Source organism: Aquarana catesbeiana, linkage group LG04 (assembly GCF_042186555.1).
Source record: "Aquarana catesbeiana isolate 2022-GZ linkage group LG04, ASM4218655v1, whole genome shotgun sequence".
In the NCBI taxonomy this organism is placed as follows: Eukaryota; Metazoa; Chordata; class Amphibia; order Anura; family Ranidae; genus Aquarana; species Aquarana catesbeiana.
In genome coordinates, this window is record NC_133327.1 from 612631915 (window position 1) to 612652314 (window position 20400).

Consider the following 20400-nt stretch of genomic DNA (forward strand, 5'->3'; position numbering starts at 1 on the left):
AAAAAAGTGAAATATTCCTTTAAATATCGTACCTGAGGGGTGTCTATAGTATGCCTGTAAAGTGACGCGTGTTTCCCGTGTTTAGAACAGTCCCTGCACCAAATGTCATTTTTAAAGGAAAAAATCTCATTTAAAACTGCTTGCGGGTTTAATGTAATGTCGGGTCCTGGCAATATGGATAAAAATCAGTGAGACAAACGGCATGGGTACCCCCCAGTCCATTACCAGGCCCTTTGGGTCTTGTATGGATATTAAGGGGAACCCCGCACCCAAATTAAAATAAGGAAAGGTGTGGGGCCACCAGGCCCTATATACTCTGAACAGCAGTATACAGGCTGTAGGTTTGTTGTTAAGTAGAATCTCTTTGTAATTTTGAACGGGTACATTTTTAACGTGTTTAGCTCCAGCCAAAAAATCTTTTTTAAGCTTTTTGGAAAACATAGGGAAGGGTTATCACCCCTGTGACATTTGTTTTGCTGTCTTTCCTCCTCTTCAGAAGATTTCACCTCACTTTTTGTCCCAATGGATTGGAAAGCATCAGTGGAAAGGAGAAATGTTTTTCCCATATTAACTCTTACAGGAGAGAATTTCCCTTCCTAGGGGTAGATTTCACTTCCTGTTGTCTCCTTCCGTTTGCAAGTAGGAGTCGTTTGTAAGTTAGTTGTTTGAAAGTAGGGTCCTGCCCTATACACTCAGCAGAAATTTGGGCCTTAGGTGTTGCTGTGGCCACAACACTGTAAGCCCTCACAGGGCTCTGCTGTGAAATATTAGATCAAGAATTGTAATTACATGCCCCTGTTGAACAGGAGCTGAAAAATTAGGCCTTAGGCACTGGTGCTGGTGCCACAACACTGCAACCCCTCACAGACACTCTAGTTGGAATGCAGGAACGAGCCCTGCTGCAAAGTATTGCATCAAAAATTGTAATTACACGCCCCTGTTAAACAAGGGCTGAAAAATTGGGCCTTAGGCACTGGTGCTGGTGCCACAACACTGCAACCCCTCACAGACACTCTAGTTGGAATGCAGGAACGAGCCCTGCTGCAAAGTATTACATCAAAAATCGTAATTACACGCCCCTGTTAAACAGGGGCTGAAAAATTGTGCCTTAGGCACTGGTGGTGGCACCCAGAACCAAAAATGTTCTTACAAGCTATCAGCGTGATGATTGAGGAGGAAGAGGATAATTACTCAGGGATAGTCACTCAGCATCAGCATAGGCAGTCTTTGAAGGGATCTGAGATTTCAAAAAAAAATTATTCGGTTACATCAGCATCAGGTGCTTGGTAGCTGGTGGTGATCCAAGACTCATTCATTTTTATGAAGGTCAGTCGATCGACCGAGTCAGTGGACAGACGCACCCTGTGATCGGTTACCACGCCTCCAGCAGCACTGAATGTGCGTTCCGAAAGAACGCTGGATGCAGGACAGGCCAGTAGTTCAATTGCATACTGTGCAAGCTCTGGCCAGTGATCCATCCTCAAGACCCAGTAACCCAGAGGATTTTCGGTGGGAAAGGTGTCCAAGTCTGATCTTGCCCCTAGGTATTCCTGCACCATGTAAAACAGATGCTGGCGATGGTTGCTGGAACCGATCATACCTTGGGGCTGCGGACCAAAAAATTGTCTGAACGCATCGGTCAGACGGCCACCTTCTCCACCGCTCCTTCTTTGACTGACCGAAGCCTCAGCAACACGTTGTCCAGAAACAGGAGTTCGTAACCTCCCAGTCTCTGGGAACGCGTTGCACAGACCTTTCTGCAAGGCCTCCTGAAGATGTTTCATCCTCTGCTCCCTCTGCGATGGCAAGATAAGGTCCGCAACCTTACCCTTGTAACGTGGATCAAGGAGGGTTGCCAGCCAGTATTGGTCCTTCTCCTTGATACCACGAATACGAGGATCCTTACGCAGGCTTTGCAGGATCAGGGAGGCCATGCAGCGTAGGTTTGCTGAGGCATTCGGTCCGGAGTCCTCTGGGTCACTAAGGACGACATGGTCCGCAGCCACCTCCTCCCAGCCACGTACAAGTCCATGTGTTTCTTGGGACTGATCCCTTAAAGACTGCTGCTGATGCTGAGTGCCAGGCTCCACCTCCATACTGACACAATCTTCCTCCTCCTCCTCCTCCTCTTCCTCCTCGTCCTCTTCCTGTGTGATCGGCGGGCACGCAGGAACACTGTCTGGATAAAGGGGGCCTTGAGAGCTAAGGAAGTCCTCCTCTTCCTGCCTCTGTTCTGCCTCAAGTGCCCAGTGCAGGCGGCCTTATATAGTGTGGGGCGTGTACTAAATCCCCTGAGCCATAATTGGCCAAAGCCTCCTTGGCTTTGGCCAATTATGGCTCTCTGTTAAGGCGGCGCTGTGATTGGCCAAGCATGCGGGTCATAGTGCATGCTTGGCCAATCATCAGCAAGCAATGCACTGCAATGCCGCAGTGAATTATGGGCCGTGACGCGCCACACGAATTTGGCGCGAACGGCCCATATCGTTCGCAATTCGGCGAACGATCGAACAGCCGATGTTCGAGTCGAACATGGGTTCGACTCGAACACGAAGCTCATCCCTACTCTCCACACTTGTATTCTTTAACTTCTGCCCATTGTCACACCCTACCCAATTCTCTCCTGAATACACTGTTCACTGTCATTCCCTCCACAAACCTTTACTGCACACACTGCCCATTGTCATTATCTCCAAAATCCTTTCTTGAAAATACTGCCCATTGTCACACCTTCCACAATTCTCTGCTGGACACACCGCTCACTGTCATACCCTCCACAATCCTCTCCTGAACACACTGCCCATTGTCATGCCCTCCCTAATCCCCTCCTGAACACCATGGCCACTGTCATATACTCAGGGAGCTATGAGTTACCTTCTCTTCTCTTGTCCACAGTTCACCTCCTCCCCCCACACAGCTTACCCTCCTCCCCTTCCCCACACAGCTTACCCTCCCCCCACAGCTCACTCTCCCCCCCTTCTCTACAGCTCACCCCCCTCCCCCACCCACAGTTACCTTCTCTTGTCCACAGTTCACCCCCCCAGCTTACCCTCTCCCGCTCTCCACAGTTAAAGCTCACCCCCCATCCACAGACAGCTCACCCTCTCCGCCCCCACATTTCATCCACAATTCACATTAGCATGTGCAACCCCCTCCCCATCCACAACTCTACTTTTAACTTTTGTCAGCATGTCACCTCTGCACCCCCCCCCCCCATCCACAGCTTACACCCCCAGTCCACAGCCACCTCTGCCCCCCCATCCACAGCTTGTCTTCCCCCCCTCCACATTTCACTTCTGCACCCCAATCTAAACCTCTACAACTCCTCATCTTCCACCTCTGCACCCCAATCCCCCCTCCCCCCACAGCACTCTTAACCCTGTACAAATTGCTCTGCCCACAACTCCCACTTTGCACAATCTAACCCCCCCCAGCTCTGACATCTGCAGAACATCCACAACCTCACAGTCTCTACTCTCACTGCACAACCAACCCCCCTTCCCCTTTCCCTCTGCAGCTCTCTAACCTGCATTGGTATTAGAGCAGTGCAGAAGACTTCCATTCTGTTCTGTCAGATTCAGGATTTTTTTTTCCTCAGCTCACTATGCAGCTCCACCTGTCAGAACCAAGGAGGAGTTTCAGAGAGCTTCACCTGGCTCTGTGCTACACAGATATGACAGGCAACAGGCAGGGATAGCTGCCTCTGAAATCCCCATTAATGTTGACAATTGCATTGTGTGGACCCAGTCCTAGGGCACCAATCAATCAGATGTGGGGCACGTGCCCTGGATGCCGGTGCTAGCAGAAGCTGGAGGAGGAAGTGAATTGTATAGAAAACTTCCTCTACCGGCTTCTGTTTTATGTGACAGGCTGCAGGGGAGAGGGCTGACTGAGGTGGTGGAACTGCGTTCTGGCACATTCTGGCAAAAAAAAAGCCCCGGTTATACCCTTCAGAAACCTTTTCAGAACACACTGCCCATTTTCATACCCTCCACAATCCTCTCCTGAATACACTGCTCCTTGTCATACCTTTCCTAATTCTCTGCTGCACACATGGCTTATTGTCATACCCAAATCAATCTTCTGAATACACTGTTCATTTTCATACCCTTTCTAATCCTCTCCTGAACACACTGCCCATTGCCATACCCTGTCCAATTCTCTGCCGGACTCAGGACTAATTGTTTATCCTCCCCAATCCTCTCCTGAACACACTACTCATTGTCATACCCTCCATAGTCCTCTCCTGAAAACACTGCCCATTGTCATACTATCTCCAATTCTCTGCCGGACACATGGCTTATTATCATACCCCCTCCAAGCCTCTGATGAACACACTGCCTATTGTCATACCCTCCATAATCCTCTCCTAAAGCACTGACAATTTTTATACCTTCCCCAACTCTCTGCTGGACACATGGCTTATTGTCATACCCTCTCCAATCTTCTGCTGCACGCTGCACGCTGCCCACTGCCAAACCCTCCTCAATCCTCTCCTGGAAATACTACCCACTGTCATACACGCCACGTTCCTAGTATGCATATAATGGCCACAGTCAAGCCCTCCACATTCTTCCTCTTCTGCACATACTGCCCTTCATCATACTGTTCATATTAACATGTCCCTTTTATAACTGTCTGGAGTTTAGAATTAACAAAATGCTTATTGTTATCTTAATTGAAAAATGTGTCATGGTATTTTGTTATATCTGTTTGTATCAGTACTGTGTTGTCTTGATGAAGACAGTAGATTTCTTCAAAACTTGTCCTGAATAATTACATTTACAACAAAAAAAAATAAAAAGCATTATGCACAGAGCTTGAAACATTCAAGTCAAAGACAGCTAGGAAAAGCATTTCTTGAAGTAGGTCATCAATGGCAGGTCTTGTATAACTCTCATTACAGGTTTTATGTAAAACCCACAGGAAGTGTGTTCACTTATCGGTCTATGATATAAAACTTTAATTTACCCAAAATTCATGTTTTCCCTTGGAGGAGTTTATTTGCTTATGTTTCCATTTGTCAGAGAACACTAATGAAGGTCTAGCTATTCACACTTACTGGCCCCATGGAAAAACCTTGAGGATGGTATTATCCAAAAAAGTCTACATACAATTGCAATGGATTTGTCTGTATATAAATGTAAAAAACTCATATTCTTTTAAAGATAATTGTAATAATCATCAGAAATCACTTAATAATAATTTGCTGCAACAACAATGACATCAGACAATTACCTCTAAAATAGTTGCTATGGAGGAATAATATTTCACTAATACCTGTTGCTATAGTGAACTGACCTTTTATTAAATGTTTCAATCAAGGTTGATTAATTCCTTTTAATAAGTTAGCTGTGGGTTAGAGAGAAAATGTGTAAGAAGCAAAACCATTGGTTTCATTATGACAATGTCATTCAATTAAAAAAGAATAGTGTTCTAAACAAGACACTGTTGAATCAATTACAAAGGAATACTTTTATTTTAATGCATTTCAATTGGAGAACAACAAATAGGCAGGCACAGTAGCTGACCCCCACACATTATGTGCTGGCACCTACTGTACCTCCTCCATTATAAAAAGTGTTTCTAATAGCAATTTTTAAAATTAAATTTGTATTAAACCCCTGTAGGGATGGCTAGTTTGATAAGCCCTCTGAAATTGATTACTTTCCCGATTAATTGGAATGCCACCTCTACCACTCTGACACACCCTGCTTCAATAAGGTGAACAACACCAGAATAAACTGACATGTTAGAAACTGAATTGGTCATATACAAACAAGGTAATACAAACTCTGACCAAAATGTAATAACACACTGTTTCTATACAGAGTAATTTTATACCAAAATTGCATACAGAAAGCAATGCCAGAGGAAACTGGGCCCAGGTTTTACCATATACACTGACCAACTTAAACTATAACAGGGTCACCAAGAATGCAAAATAGTAGCTTAATGATGGATAGTATAAACCCCTGGAGTGACTCTGCTAAGTCCATGTCTGCCTGTAGGACTACTAGTATAAAACAGGTGGTGCAGTGTTCAAAAACTATGGGTGGCAAGATCATTAAAGATTGTTGTGAGATAGAATGGGGCAGTGTTAGGATAGTTATTTCTGCCAGCTCTTGTTGGGGCCCATATGGTGGTGTACAGCTTATTCGGTGGCTTCAGTTTGCTTTCAGTTTAAAAGAACAAACTATTGGGGAGGTGTCAGGAATGCACTGGCCATAGCGCAGCTGAAGTTCTGAGGCAAATGCACAGGCACAGCCCTGCAAGTACCTGTTTTGTTGTGCGCCTGTGCATGCATATGCGCAGGCGTGCATGCGTATTCACTATATATACTGGCGCTAAGTGGCCTATATGAGGGCAGCAGCTGCACTAGCTCCATTACTGTCTGATCTGCAGCTGCAGCTCCTGTATCTGATTCTGCTGATTTCTGTGATTGAACCAGCTTGCTCCCGATCTCGCTTGAACGCTACCTGTCCAGGTGACCTTGGCTTGTTTGTGGACTTTGCTCTGCCTTCTGCTCATCTGCTCAATTTTGTGTTGCCGACCTCTGCCTGTATCCTGACGATTCTCTGCCTGCCATTCATGCCTGTACTTGACCGGCTGTTGCTGACCTGGCTTAGCTGACCTCGCATCCAGTTGTTCATCTGTCCTGTCTGCACCCTGCCTAGTGCCTGCTAGTGCTTCTGCTGTGGACCGCCAATCTTCCTGCACCTGCAGTCTGCCGCTGTCTTCTGCTTCCTGCTGTCTACCAAACCAGGCCGGCTGATACTGCTGCCATCTGTTGTTCCACCTATTTGGTCAACTCTGGTGACACACCGGCTATGCACTCCTGCTACAAGCGGAAGACTACACAGGCACTCATATCTCACCACGCTCTTGTGGCCACTGTCGCAACATCAGTGGTTCCCAGGCCGGAGCTATAGAGAGGTCTCCCTCTGCACAACAGGCTCACCCGCAAGCTACGTGACAGGAGGTGTTAGTTTGCAGAAGAACTTAGCCATGCATAGCAAGAAATGGAAGAGGTTCAAAAAGAAGTAGAGGTAATTCTATGTCAATGGGGCAATCCTAGATGGATGATAGTGTTCTATGGTAGACTAAACAGGCAGGGAAATGCCGAGGGAGTGGGAGGATGAGACTGACTGTGTTGGGTTAAAGTTTCAGTTCCTGCCGTATAGTATGAGCAATGGGTTAACAATTCTCTCACCAATCCTGCGCTTCAGCTTTGGATGTTGGTGGCGGAGGGGCCCCATATGGGTTGATGGCTTGAGCTCCTGCAAACCTGCTCTGGAATGCTGGAGATGCAGAAGATGGCTGGTGAACCCGCACTGTAACACAGTGCAGTGCTAATGGGTACAGAGTGAATGGGCATGTCGGGACTTGTTGTCCCACAGCATCAATCTGCAAAGTTAATTTCTCTTTTTCTATCAAAGGGGCCCATATTCTAGCACCTGGCTACAAATAAAAAACAATGTTATACTTACCTGCTCTGAGCAATGATATTTCATAGAACCAATCCCTTGGTGGCCCCCTACCATATAGCAAGCCATGTGCAATGGAGGCATCCGTGTATGTGCAGTCCCTAGCCGGGCTGTGTGCATCTATAGACACACACAGCATGGCCCGGCCACACCCCCCACTCCCTCTTCACAGGTTTTGAATGACAGCAGCAAGAGCCAATGGCTCCTGCTGTTGTTAGTGTAGCCTGTTAGAGCAGAAAGAGGGGAGAGAAGAGCTACTGCCAGGCACAGCACTGGATCAATACAGGACTCAGGTAAGTGTTTTGTGAGGGTGGGGTAGTTAGTGGGATGTTTTTTTTTACCTTAATGCAGGGAGTGCATAAAGGTAAAAACACTCATGCCCTGTACACACGATCGGACATTGATTGGACATTCTGACAACAAAATCAATGGATTTTTTCCAACGGATGTTGGCTCAAGCTTGTCTTGCATACACACGGTCACACAAATTTGTCTGAAAATCCGATCGGTCTGAACACGGTGACATAAAACACGTACATCAGGAATATAAACGGGACAGTAGCCAATAGCTTTCGTCTCTTAATTTATTCTGAGCATGCGTGGCACTTTGTGCGTCAGATTTGTGTATACACGATCAGAATTTAACCGATCAGATTTTGTTGTTGGAAAATTTTATAGCCTGCTCTCAAACTTTGTGTGTCGGAAATTCCAACAAAAAAAGTCTGATAGAGCCCACACACGATCAGAATTTCCAACAACACAATCTGATCGCACTTTTTCCGTTGAAAAATCCGACCGTGTGTACAGGGCATTAGACTTTAAAAATACTTTAAGTTGATTGGCAGCACAGCTCATGCAAGCTTTAGAATAAGGAAAGCCTTTATATCTTCATCAGAAGTTAGTCTTTTAATACTGGGTTCAGACTTTCTTAGGATTTGGAATGGTAACACTCTAGGGCTAGGATCTGCATTTGTGAATTTACTTTTTATATTTACTCTTGTTATTCTTTGGCTGCAACAAAGTCCCAAGGTAGATGCTTTCCTCTTTCAGAATCTGAATTTGTATACATGTTACTAGTAGTTGTGGGCACTGATGCACCAAATAAAACTATAGTCAGGAAAATAGTTCTAATTTTCCAAAAATCGAAAAAAAATAGGAATGGTATGTGTGTAGCTTTAGGGTGAGATTTGGTGATGTCCCTACTGTGCTTTTACTGTTCTCCTTGATGAAGGCTCTGATTGCTACGAGGAAGGAAAACCCTACTTCTACCAAAATGGCCACCCCTACACAGAGACACAATACAGAAGAAGACATGGTAAGTCATTAATAGGATAAACAACAAGGAGACAGCAGGCAATACTGGCAACTAACCCTTAGCCATCTGCCTGGGCACAGTTCCCAGAGTTCAGTTCTTCTTCAAAATGTACAAAAAAAATTTCTTTAAAATCTTGAATAAAGTTGAGAATTTTTCTCTGAGAAGATGTTACTGGAATAAGTTCCCACATTGGACAGTTTGCACTCATCATTTTGTAGCTTGTGTTGGAGACTGCGCTGGAGTGACTGGATAGGTCACTGGTCCTGAGTGGGTATTCATGTGGGCAAAAGGAAGAAATGTCTTCTGGTGGATAGTGCCCAGTGATGGATGGTGGCGATAGGCCCTCTCGGGGGTTGGCTGCTTCTCTAAAATGGAGTTTCAGTCGTGTAGCTGCTGACTTTTAATAAACAGACACTCACCTCTCCCATAGTCCAGTGATGCGTCTGCCCGAAGCCGCGCTCCTCTCCCTCTCCTCTCCACAATGCCAGCATTGCAAGTGTGGGCACCCGGCTGTGACAGCTTGCGGCTTGCGAATTGCGATGCTCCTTCTCAGTGGTCAGACAATCTTCTGGGACCTGTGAAGATTGGAGGGAGGAGGAGAGAAGGTGTCACCTAGGCAGCGAAAGCGGAAGTGGAAGCCGGGTACCTGTCAAAGCTAGGTACCTGCTCCCCCCCCCAAAAAAAATTGCATGCCAAATGTGACATGTAAGGGGGTGAAGAGTGCTTAAAGCGGAAGTTCCACTTTTGGGTGGAACTCCGATTTAAGGTCATTTCAACATGTAGACTTAGATAAAAAGAAAGTAGCTGGGATTTTAACTCTTCTGTACTATAACCAAAACGAAAACTTTAATGCAATTCTCAGTTAACCCCGTGCAAACAAATTGAGCATAACTTTTTAAGTACCCGTTGTGCAAGATTGCAGTGTCTTGCCAGTCATTTTGTGTTGAGTAATATCCCTCCAGCAGCACCACAACAGCAACATCCCGTACAATGGTTTTCAGCAGCTGTGGATGGATTATGGTTGTGAATAATTTCCTTCTTAGCGATTGGGAACATGCAAAACTAGAAAGTGCTAGAAATGCCATTCTCACACCTGTAATATTCTTTGAAGTCAGGTCTGTTGCTCTTTGACATAAACAATATATACTGTAATTAGTTTCCTCCATCTGATGTTTTCTGATTGATTCTTTTGCATTGGGGGATTTATATATGGCATGATACATTGTAATGCAGCTTCGTAAAGGCTGAAGATCCCAAATTGTCATTGACACACTACATTACTTTATGAATGTATGCAGCAGTTAATAAAGAATCTTTAAGTCAATATTGAACTATAGGGATCTTCAAAAGCCAGAAAAAAAACGACTGTAGCACATTTTTACTCTTATTATTCACGTGTATCTCAGCATATTGCAGTAATGGATGAAAATTAAAGACATTGAGGATGGGTCCTTTTTAAAATTCACCTATCAGCCTGATAAACTGGCTATGGTAATAACATGCAAGAACCCAGAGGTACATGTATATGCCATAAAGTGAGCTCCCTTGGTTGGAGCCCAAAACTTTAGAGTGTTTTTAACATGCAAATTCAGATGCCAATGGCTGCTCCGCACCTTCCTAACACCCATACCTCGTTTTGTCCCATCACTGTCATGGTAGGCCTCTCTGGCCAATAGAATGGCACAGGAAGCAGGCAAGGTCTCAGCATCTTCTGAAATAATTTGAATATAACTGGATTTCAGGGCTCCCATGTAGTGCTGGGACAAGGTCATCAAGAGCCCAGGGTGAACATGCCAAATTGCACCCCCCCTCCAAAAGATGTAAGAAAAAATCCCCTTCACCAGAAAAATCAAGTACTAATCTGCATGCTTACCCCCTAAGCCTAAATCCTCCCTTCCTTCCAGTGAAAATCCGCCCCCCTACTGAAGTCCCCCTCCTGGCACAAATCCCCCCCCCCAAAAAAAAACTCCCCCCCCCACACTCCTAGCACACAAATCCCCCCCAAAAAATGTCCCTCTTAGCACAAATCCCCTCTCTACTATATTACCTTTTCTAGCCCAATCGCCCTTCCTAGCACAGTTCCTATTCTCCCATTCCAACACAAATCCCCCCCAAATCACTACTCCTAGCACACCTCCCCAAATTTCCCCACCTAGATCAACTCTTACCCCCTGCCCCCCCCTCCCAATTCACCCTGTCAACACAAATTCCCTCCCCCCAGTTCCTTTCTTTCCCACCACTTGTCCTGGCCCTGCTCCCATGGAAACTGTTAAAATGCTCAAAGTTGGTGTTGTAGCTAACAGGTGGGATTTTAAAGATGGTCTCTGCTGTAGAAACTGTGCTCAAAATGGCAATAAAAGGGCAAATCATTTTAGTTGAGGGTAGGCATAATTCAGAAAGAAAATGTCATTTTAGCCATGGATGACTATTTACAATTCTTATGGATGCAGTGAAATCTGCTCAATGCACAGAAATACTTTAAACAAATCAGACTTATTTAAAGGAAGTGTTATTGATTCCAGCTTGACTGTGAGGTCATTAATGTATGCAGCTCTGTGTTATCAAATAGATCTATTCCCCATTATGGAAAATAACTGCACCTTTTAATATTAACCTTATGAATCCTGCACAGATGGAAACGAGTTTTAACAAGAGTGATTTAATGTAAAAGCATGACCAGACATCATTAGCATAGCTTGCATAATTGGAAAGATAGACGCATTAGACTTCTTGTATTGTATTACAAATGACACTAAAAGAAGACCTAGTGCAGATGGTTGATTCAAAGAAGATTTGTTTCCAAATTTTAGTTATAACACACTATCTGTTTAATTTAAAACTTTGTGGCTTACGTCATAAGTATGCCATAAGTTGAAATACCCCACGTGAACTGACTTGCCAGGTCATTTGATTTGTCTCTAATCAAACATGTGTCGGAAATATTGATAAAGCCATTATTGCAAGTGACCACCAAATCAAACATGTTTAGGATGTATTATTTGGGATTATTTATTGCAAGTGACCACTAAGTGAAAGTACAGAACAATTAACTCAAGGGGCCCCCTTGGGGTATACCCTAAGGGGTATGGAAACCATGTTATGAGGGTATGGGCTTTTGGCACTCAGTAGTGCGCTATGCCACCTCACACTTGGTAAACAACCTAACTTTAACCCCTGAGTGGGCCCTTTTTGGTCTAATCAATATCCCAGGTAGGGATGAGCTGAAAATCCCCAGTTCGGTTCGCACCAGAACTTGCAAACGGATCAAAACTTCACACGAACGTTAGAACCCCATTGAAGTGTATGGGACTCAAACATTCAAAATCAAACATGCTAATTTTAAAGGCTAATTTGCATGGTATTGTCCTAAAAAGGGTTCGGGGACCCGGGTCCTGCCCCAAGGGACATGCAAAAAAAAGTTTTAAAGTGGAAAAAAAAGTTAAATATTCCTTAAAAAATCGTACCTGGGGGGTGTCTATAGTATGCCTGTAAAGTGGCGCATGTTTCCCATGCTTAGAACAGTCCCTGCACAAAATGACATTTTTAAAGGAATAAAAGTCATTTAAAACTGCTTGCGGCTTTAATGCAATGTCGGGTCCCAGCGATATGGATGAAAATCAGTGAGACAAATGGCATGGGAACCCCCCAAGTCCATTACCAGGCCCTTTGGGTCTTGTATGGATATTAAGGGGAACCCCGCACCCAAATTAAAAAAAGGAAAGGCGTGGGGCCACCAGGCCCTATATACTCTGAACAGCAGTATACGGGCGGTGCAAACAAGACAGGGACTGTAGGTTTGTTGTAGAATCTGTTTGTAATTTTGAACTGGTACATTTTTAAAGTGTAGCTGCAGCCAAAAAATCTATTTTAAGCTTTTTGGAAAACATAGGGAAGGGTTATCACCCCTGTGACATTAGTTTTGCTGTCTGTGCACCTTTTCAGAAGATTTCACCTCACTTTCTGTCCCAACTACAAATGTTTTTTGACAATTTGGGGTTTTTAGTGAAACAAGGATTGGTGATAAAGCATCAGTGGAGAGGAGAAACGCTTTTCCCATATTAACTCTTACAGGAGAGAATTTCCCTTCCTAGGGGTAGATTTCATCTCACTTCCTGTTGTCTCCTTCCGTTTGCAAGTAGGAGTCGTTTGCAAGGTGGATGTTTGAAAGTAGGGGCCTGCCCTATATACTCTGCAGAAATTGGGGCCTTAGGTGTTGGTGTTGCCACAACACTGTAAGCCCTCACAGGGCCCTGCTGTGAAATATTAGATCAAGAATTGTAATTACATGCCCCTGTTGAACAGGGGCAGAAAAATTGGGCCTTTGGTGATGGTGGTGGTGGTGGTGGTGCTGGTGCCACAACACTGTAAGTCCTCACAATTACTCTTGGTGGGCGCTGGAAGGGGCCCTGCTGTGAAATATTAGATCAAGAATTGTAATTACATGCACCTGTTGAACAGGGTCAGAAAAATTGGACCTTTGGTGGTGGTGTTGGTGGTGCTGGTGACACAACACTGTAAGTCCACACAGTTACTCTTGGTGGGCGCAGAAACGGGCCCTGCTGTGAAATATTAGATCAAGAATTGTAATTACATGTCCCTGTTGAACAGGGGCAGAAAAATTTGGCCTTAGGCACTGGTGCCACGACACTGCAACCCCTCGCAGATACTCTAGTTGGAGAGCAGGAATGAGCCCTCCTGCAAAGTATTGCATCAAAAATTGTAATTACACGCCCCTGTTAAACAGGAGCTGAAAAATTGGGCCTTAGACACTGGTGCTGGTGCCACAACACTGCAACCCCTCACAGATATTCTAGTTGGAGCACAGGAATGAGCCCTGCTGGAAAGTATTGCATCAAAAATTGTAATTACACGCCCCTGTTAAACAGGGGCTGAAAAATTGGGCCTTAGCCACTGGTGGCAGCGCCCCCGAACCAAAAATATTCTTACAAGCTATCAGCATGATCATTGAGGAGGAAGAGGAAAGTCACTCAGTATAACAGGATAGTCACTCAGCATCAGCATAGGGAGTCTTGAAGGAATCTGACATTTAAAAAAAAAAAATATTCAGTTACATCAGCATCAGGTGCTTTGTATCTGGTGGTGATATAAGACTGATTCATTTTTATGAAGGTCAGCCGATCGACCGAGTCAGTGGACAGGCGCACCCTGTGATCGGTTACAAAGCCTCCAGCAGCACTGAATGTGCATTCCGAAAGAACGCTGGATGCAGGACAGGCCAGTAGCTCAATTGCATACTGTGCAAGCTCTGGCCAGTGATCCACCCTCAAGACCCAGTAACCCAGAGGATTTTCGGTGGGAAAGGTGTCCAAGTCAGATCTTGCCCCTAGGTATTCCTGCACCATGTAAAACAGATGCTGGCGATGGTTGCTGGAACCGATCATACCTTGGGGTTGCAGACTAAAAAATTGTTTGAACGCATCGGTCAGACGGCCACCTTCTCCACCGCTCCTTCTTTGACTGACCGAAGCCTCAGCAACACGTTGTCCAGGAACAGGAGTTCGTAACCTCCCAGTCTCTGGGGACGCGTTGCACAGACCCTTCTGCAAGGCATCCCGAAGATGTTTCATCCTCTGCTTCCTCTGCGACGGCAAGATAAGGTCCGCAACCTTACCCTTGTAACGTGGATCAAGGAGGGTTGCCAGCCAGTAATGATCCCTCTCCTTGATACCACGAATACGAGGATCCTTCCACGGGCTTTGCAGGATCAGGGAGGCCATGCAGCATAGGTTTGCTGAGGCATTCGGTCCGGAGTCCTCTGGGTCACTAAGGATGACATGATCCACAGCCACCTCCTCCCAGCCACGTACAAGTCCATGGGTTTCTTGGGACTGAAATGATCCCTTAAAGACTGCTGCTGATGCTGGGTGTCAGACTCCACCTCCATGTTGACACAATCCTCCTCCTCCTCCTCGTCCTCTTCCTGTGTGATTGGCGGGCACACAGGAACACTGTCTGGATAAAGGGGGCCTTGAGAGCTAAGGAAGTCCTCCTCTTCCTGCCTCAAGTGCCCTGTCCATTATTCCACGCAGCGTGTGCTCCAACAGGTGGACAAGGGGGGCAGTGTCACTGATGCATGCACTGTCACTGTTCACCATCCTCGTGGCCTCCTCAAATGGTGACAGGACAGTGCATGCATCCCTGATCATGGCCAACTGGCGTGGGGAAAAAAGAACAAGCTCCCCTGACCCTGTCCTGGTGCCATAGTCACACAGGTACTCATTGATGGCCCTCTGCTGCATGTGCAGCCGCTGCAGCCTGGCCAACGTTGAGTTCCACCTGGTTTGCATGTCAAAGATTAGGCGGTTCTTGGGCAGGTTAAATTCCTTTTGGGGGTCAGCCAGCCGAGCACTGGCATTATATGACCTGCGGAAATGCACACAGACTTTCCTGGCCTGCCTCAGGACATCCTGTAAGCCCGGGTGCCTGCCCAAGAACCACTGCACCACCAAGTTAAGGACATGAGCCAAACAGGGCACATGGGTCAGTTGTCCCTGTCGGAGGGCAGAGAGGAGGTTGGTGCCATTGTCGCAAACCACCATTCCTGCCTTAAGTTGGCATGGCGTCAACCACCTCTGAACCTGGCAAACCAGCTCAAGCACCGCATGGCATCTTTTGGCCTGCGTACTTGCGTAGCCCCTTGAACGCCTACAGAGCACCGCTGGTTCCGAGAACAAAGCACAGGAAGAGTCCATGGAGGAAGAAGAAGAGGAGGGGTGGAGGAGAGAGGTGTCGGAATCGTCTTCCATGAGAAAAAGTGGTGTTTGGGAACCTGCCACCGAGGAACCGCACATTCCACAAACTCACGGAAGGGGCCAGAGTCTACCAACTGGAAAGGTAGCAGTTGAAGTGCTAGCAATTTTGCCAAGCTAGCATTCAACCGCTGGGCATGTGGATGGCTGGGAGCGAACTTCTTTCGGCGGTGCAGCAGCTGGGGCAGGGAAATTTGCCTGGTACAATCTGACGTCGGTGTACCGATAGTATATTGCCCGCAAATACTTGGCTGTGACACACCTAATTCTACACCTTCATTCCTCTCAGTGCAGGTCTCAGAGAGAACTGAAGGTATAGTGGGGTTGGAGATTCCAGTTGATGAGGAGCAAGGAGAGGTCCTCTTTGTTCTATGTTGTGGGTCTTTTAGGTACGCTTGCCAATGAACTGCATGGCAGGTCAACATATGTCTGGGCAAGCATGTGGTACCCAAGCGGGAGATGTTTAAGCCACGCGAGATATACTTGAGACATATGTTGCAAATAGCAGCAGTGGGATCTAATGCACTCATCTCAAAAAAGGCACACACCAAAGAACTTTTGGAATAATGCACAGAGACAGCAGCGCCCTGCACATGCGGAGCTCCGCGGTGTGATGCAGTCAGTGTGCTACCCTTAAGCTGGCCCCTGGAGGGCATCCTGCCTCATTGGTGATGTGCCTCCTCCCCCTCTCTCCTATCAGGCACCCACGTAGAGTCAGTGACTTCATCATCCCCTCCCTCCTCATTACTGGAGCAAACCTGGCAGTATGCTGCAGCAGGGGGAACGTGACTGCCAGATTGCTGTCCTTCTTGGGCACCCCCTCTGTCTGGGCTCACGTTACTGCCTTCCTCTAGCTGAATACCATCATCGAAGCCTTCAAAATGCTGGGCATCCTCCTGGAGCATGTACCCAACACTGTGGTCAAACAGTTCGGGGGACTCCTCAGGAGGACATTGTGAGGCTGGGGAAGGAGTAACTAATGCCATTGAGCCGAGGGAAGAGGCCGCGTTGGCAGCTGATTTGCCAAACAAAGTACCCTGAGCCTGGGTGAGAGATGATGAGGAGGATGAGGAAGGCTTGGTCATCCACTCGACCAAGTCTTCCGCATGTTGCGGCTCAACACGGCCAACTGCTGAAAAAAAGGCCAAGCGTGTCCCCCAGCCACGTGCTGATGAGGATGCACCGTGTCCACGACCAGCACTGTTGCCTCTAGACACAGAGCCTGCTTGCCCTCTTTTATTGGCTTGTGACTGTCTGCCTCTCCTTGTTGGCCTTCCAGACATACTATTGGCCTGCAGTGAGATCTAGCTGCACAAAACTGGGATGTATATATATACCGATATACTGCAGCTAGCAGAATCAACTGCCTGCCTGTAGTATTATTAGTATGAGAACAACTGCACTTGTCTTCAGGTAGCTATACTGTAGGTGCAACTGTGCAGGGTTACACAGTACACTAACTGGAAATATTCCAAGAGCCTGCCTGTGCTGTTAATAGTATCGGAAGAAGCACACAAGCACCTGGCTTCAGGTAGCTATACTGTAGGTGCAACTGTGCAGGGTTACACAGTACACTAACTGGAAATATTCCAAGAGCCTGACTGTGCTGTTAATAGTATCGGAAGAAGCACACAAGCACCTGGCTTCAGGTAGCTATACTGTAGGTGCAACTGTGCAGGGTTACACAGTACACTAACTGGAAATATTTCAAGAGCCTGCCTGTGCTATTAATAGTATCTGAAGAAGCACACAAGCACCTGGCTTCAGATAGCTATACTGTAGGTGCAACTGTGCAGGGTTACACAGTACACTAACTGGAAATACTTCAAGAGCCTGCCTGTGCTATTAATAGTATCAGAAGAAGCAAACAAGCACCTGGCTTCAGGTAGCTATACTGTAGGTGCAACTGTGCAGGGTACACAGTACACTAACTGGAAATACTTCAAGAGCCTGCCTGTGCTATTAATCGTATCAGAAGAAGCACACAAGCACCTGGCTTCAGGTAGCTATACTGCAGGTGCAACTGTGCAGGGTATGCAGTACACTAACTGGAAATACTGTAAGAACACCTGCATGCCAGTCAGTATATTAGAAGAGAATAACAGGAACGGATCTTGGTAAACTGAATAATATATATATATATATATATATATATATATATATATATATACGCACACAACACCTGGGATGCATATATATACACAGCTAACTGACTCGACCTGCATACTCTATCTAACTTAAATTAAATGACACTGTCTCTCTGTCTATATGTCTCTCTCCACCGCAACACACTACACAGGGCCGACGTGCAGGCGGCCTTATATAGTGTGGGGCGTGTACTAAACCCCCTGAGCCATAATTGGCCAAAGCCTTCCTGGCTTTGGCCAATTACGGCTCTCTGTACACGGCGCTGTGATTGACCAAGCATGCGGGTTATAGTGCATGCTTGGCCAATCATCAGCCAGCAATGCACTGCGATGCCGCAGTGAATTATGGGCCGTGACACGCCACTCGAATTTGGCGTGAACGGCCCATAACGTTCGTAATTCGGCGAACGAATGAACACACGATGTTCAAGTCGAACATGCGTTCGACTCGAACACGAAGCTCATCCCTAATCCCAGGTATCAAAATACCTGGGATTTCTGTATAACCATTTTCAGAAATTCAAATTTCGTATAGAATGAATTCGCATTCAAATAGAAAAGATTTGAATAAAATAGAAAATAATAGAAAAGAAAAGAAAAACAATAGACCAGCATAGAAAAAAAAAAAAAAAAAATATATATATATATATATATATATAAAATGAATTTGAATAGAAAAGATTAGAATAGAGTAGAAAAAATAGACTAGAAAAACAATAGAACAGAAAATAGAATAAGATATAATGTATATATATATATATATTATATTTTATTCTGTTCTGTTCTATTGTTTTTCTAGTCTATTATTTTCTATTCGAATTCATTCTATACGAAATTCGAATTTCAGAAGACATCTTCCGAAATTTGAATTTCGTATAGAATGGATTCAAATTTGAATAGAAAAGTTTAGAATAAAATAAAAAAGAATAGCATAGAAAAACAATGAAACAGAATAGAAAAAAATATAATATATATATTATATTTTATTCTCTTCTGTTCTATTGTTTTTCTAGTCTATTCTATTTCTATTATTTTCTATTCTAATCTTTTCTATTCAAATTCAAATTCATTCTATACGAAATTCTAATTTTAGAAGCCATCTTCCGAAATTCGAATTTCGCATAGAATTTATTCAAATTCGAATAGAAAAGTTTAGAATAGAATAGAAAAGAATAGCATAGAAAAACAATGGAACAGAATAGAAAAAATAATATATATAACCATCTTCCGAAATTGGAATTTGGTACAGAATGAATTTGAATTCGAATAGAAAAGATTAGAATAGAATATATTATATTTTTTTTAGATTCTGTTCTATTGTTTTTCTATGCTATTCTTTTATATTTTCTATGCTATTCTTTTATATTTTCTATTCTATCCTAATCTTTTCTATTGGAATTCGATTTCATGCTATACGAATTTCAAATTTCGCAAAATGGTTATATGTAGTTTACTTTTTCAAATTCAGTTAATGTTTTTTTCGAATGCGGTAGAATTTTTTCGAATTTGACAGTTTTTTTCTAATGTGGTAGATTTTTTTTGAATTTGACAGTTTTTTCAAATGTGGTAGAATTTCTTCGAATTTGATAGTTTTTTCGAATGCGGTCGAATTTTTTCGAATTCGAATACGAAACCAAACGAATTCCGAAAACGAATGTAACAAATTTAACTAAACGAATTTAGTTAAATAACGAATGGAAACTAAACTAAACTAAACAAATTTTTTCATCCTGCACATGTCTACTTTGGGATGAATTTGAGCGGAGACTGCGAGCCAGGCCTTCTCGTCTAACATCAGTGCCTAACTTCACAAACACATAGACATTAAAGCTGCTTTCCTATATGGAGACATTAAGGAAGACCTCTACGTGGAGCAACCACCAGGGCTTGAGCAAGGAGACAACCTAGTTTGTAAACTTCAGAAGAGCATCTACGATCTTAAGCAATCTGCAAGGATGTGGAATGAGAAAGTGAACGAAGTACTTACCAGAGAGGGATTCTCAAGAAGTAAAGTAGATCCCTGTCTCTACTCCAGGAATCAAGAAGATAGATGGATATACATCCTTTTCTATGTTGATGACATTATAACCTGTTTTGAACAAGAAGGGGATTACAATTAAATAGTTCACAACGATGAAAGAAAAATTTGAGATCAAAGAACTAGGGAACATTAGCTACTATCTGGGAATCCAAATAGAAAGAGAAGAAGATGGAAGTTACCTTCTCAATCAATCTCAGAAAATCTCCGAAATCTTGGAACAATTCCATATTCAAGATGCAAAGGAAGTGAAAACTCCTATGGAACCAGGCTATCTAAAGAGCAACGAAGCAGACAATTTGCTACCCAATAATGACATGTATTGCAGAGCAATTGGTAAGCTGCTATATGTTGCCACTGTGACAAGACCAGACATAGCCGCAGCAGTTGGCATACTATGAAGGAAAGGTTCAGCTCCCTGTCAGCATGACTGGAACAGACTAAAAGAGTGATGCAGTACCTCAAAGGAACAATTCAGATGAAGTTACTGTTACCATCAACATCAGATCCAAAACTGGTCAGATATGTGGATGCTGATTGGGCCGGGGACTGCACAGACCGCAAATCCACAAGTGGACTCATCTTCCAGTATGGGAAAGAAACAATAAGTTGGTCTAGTCAAAAGCAAACAACTGTCCTTCTATCT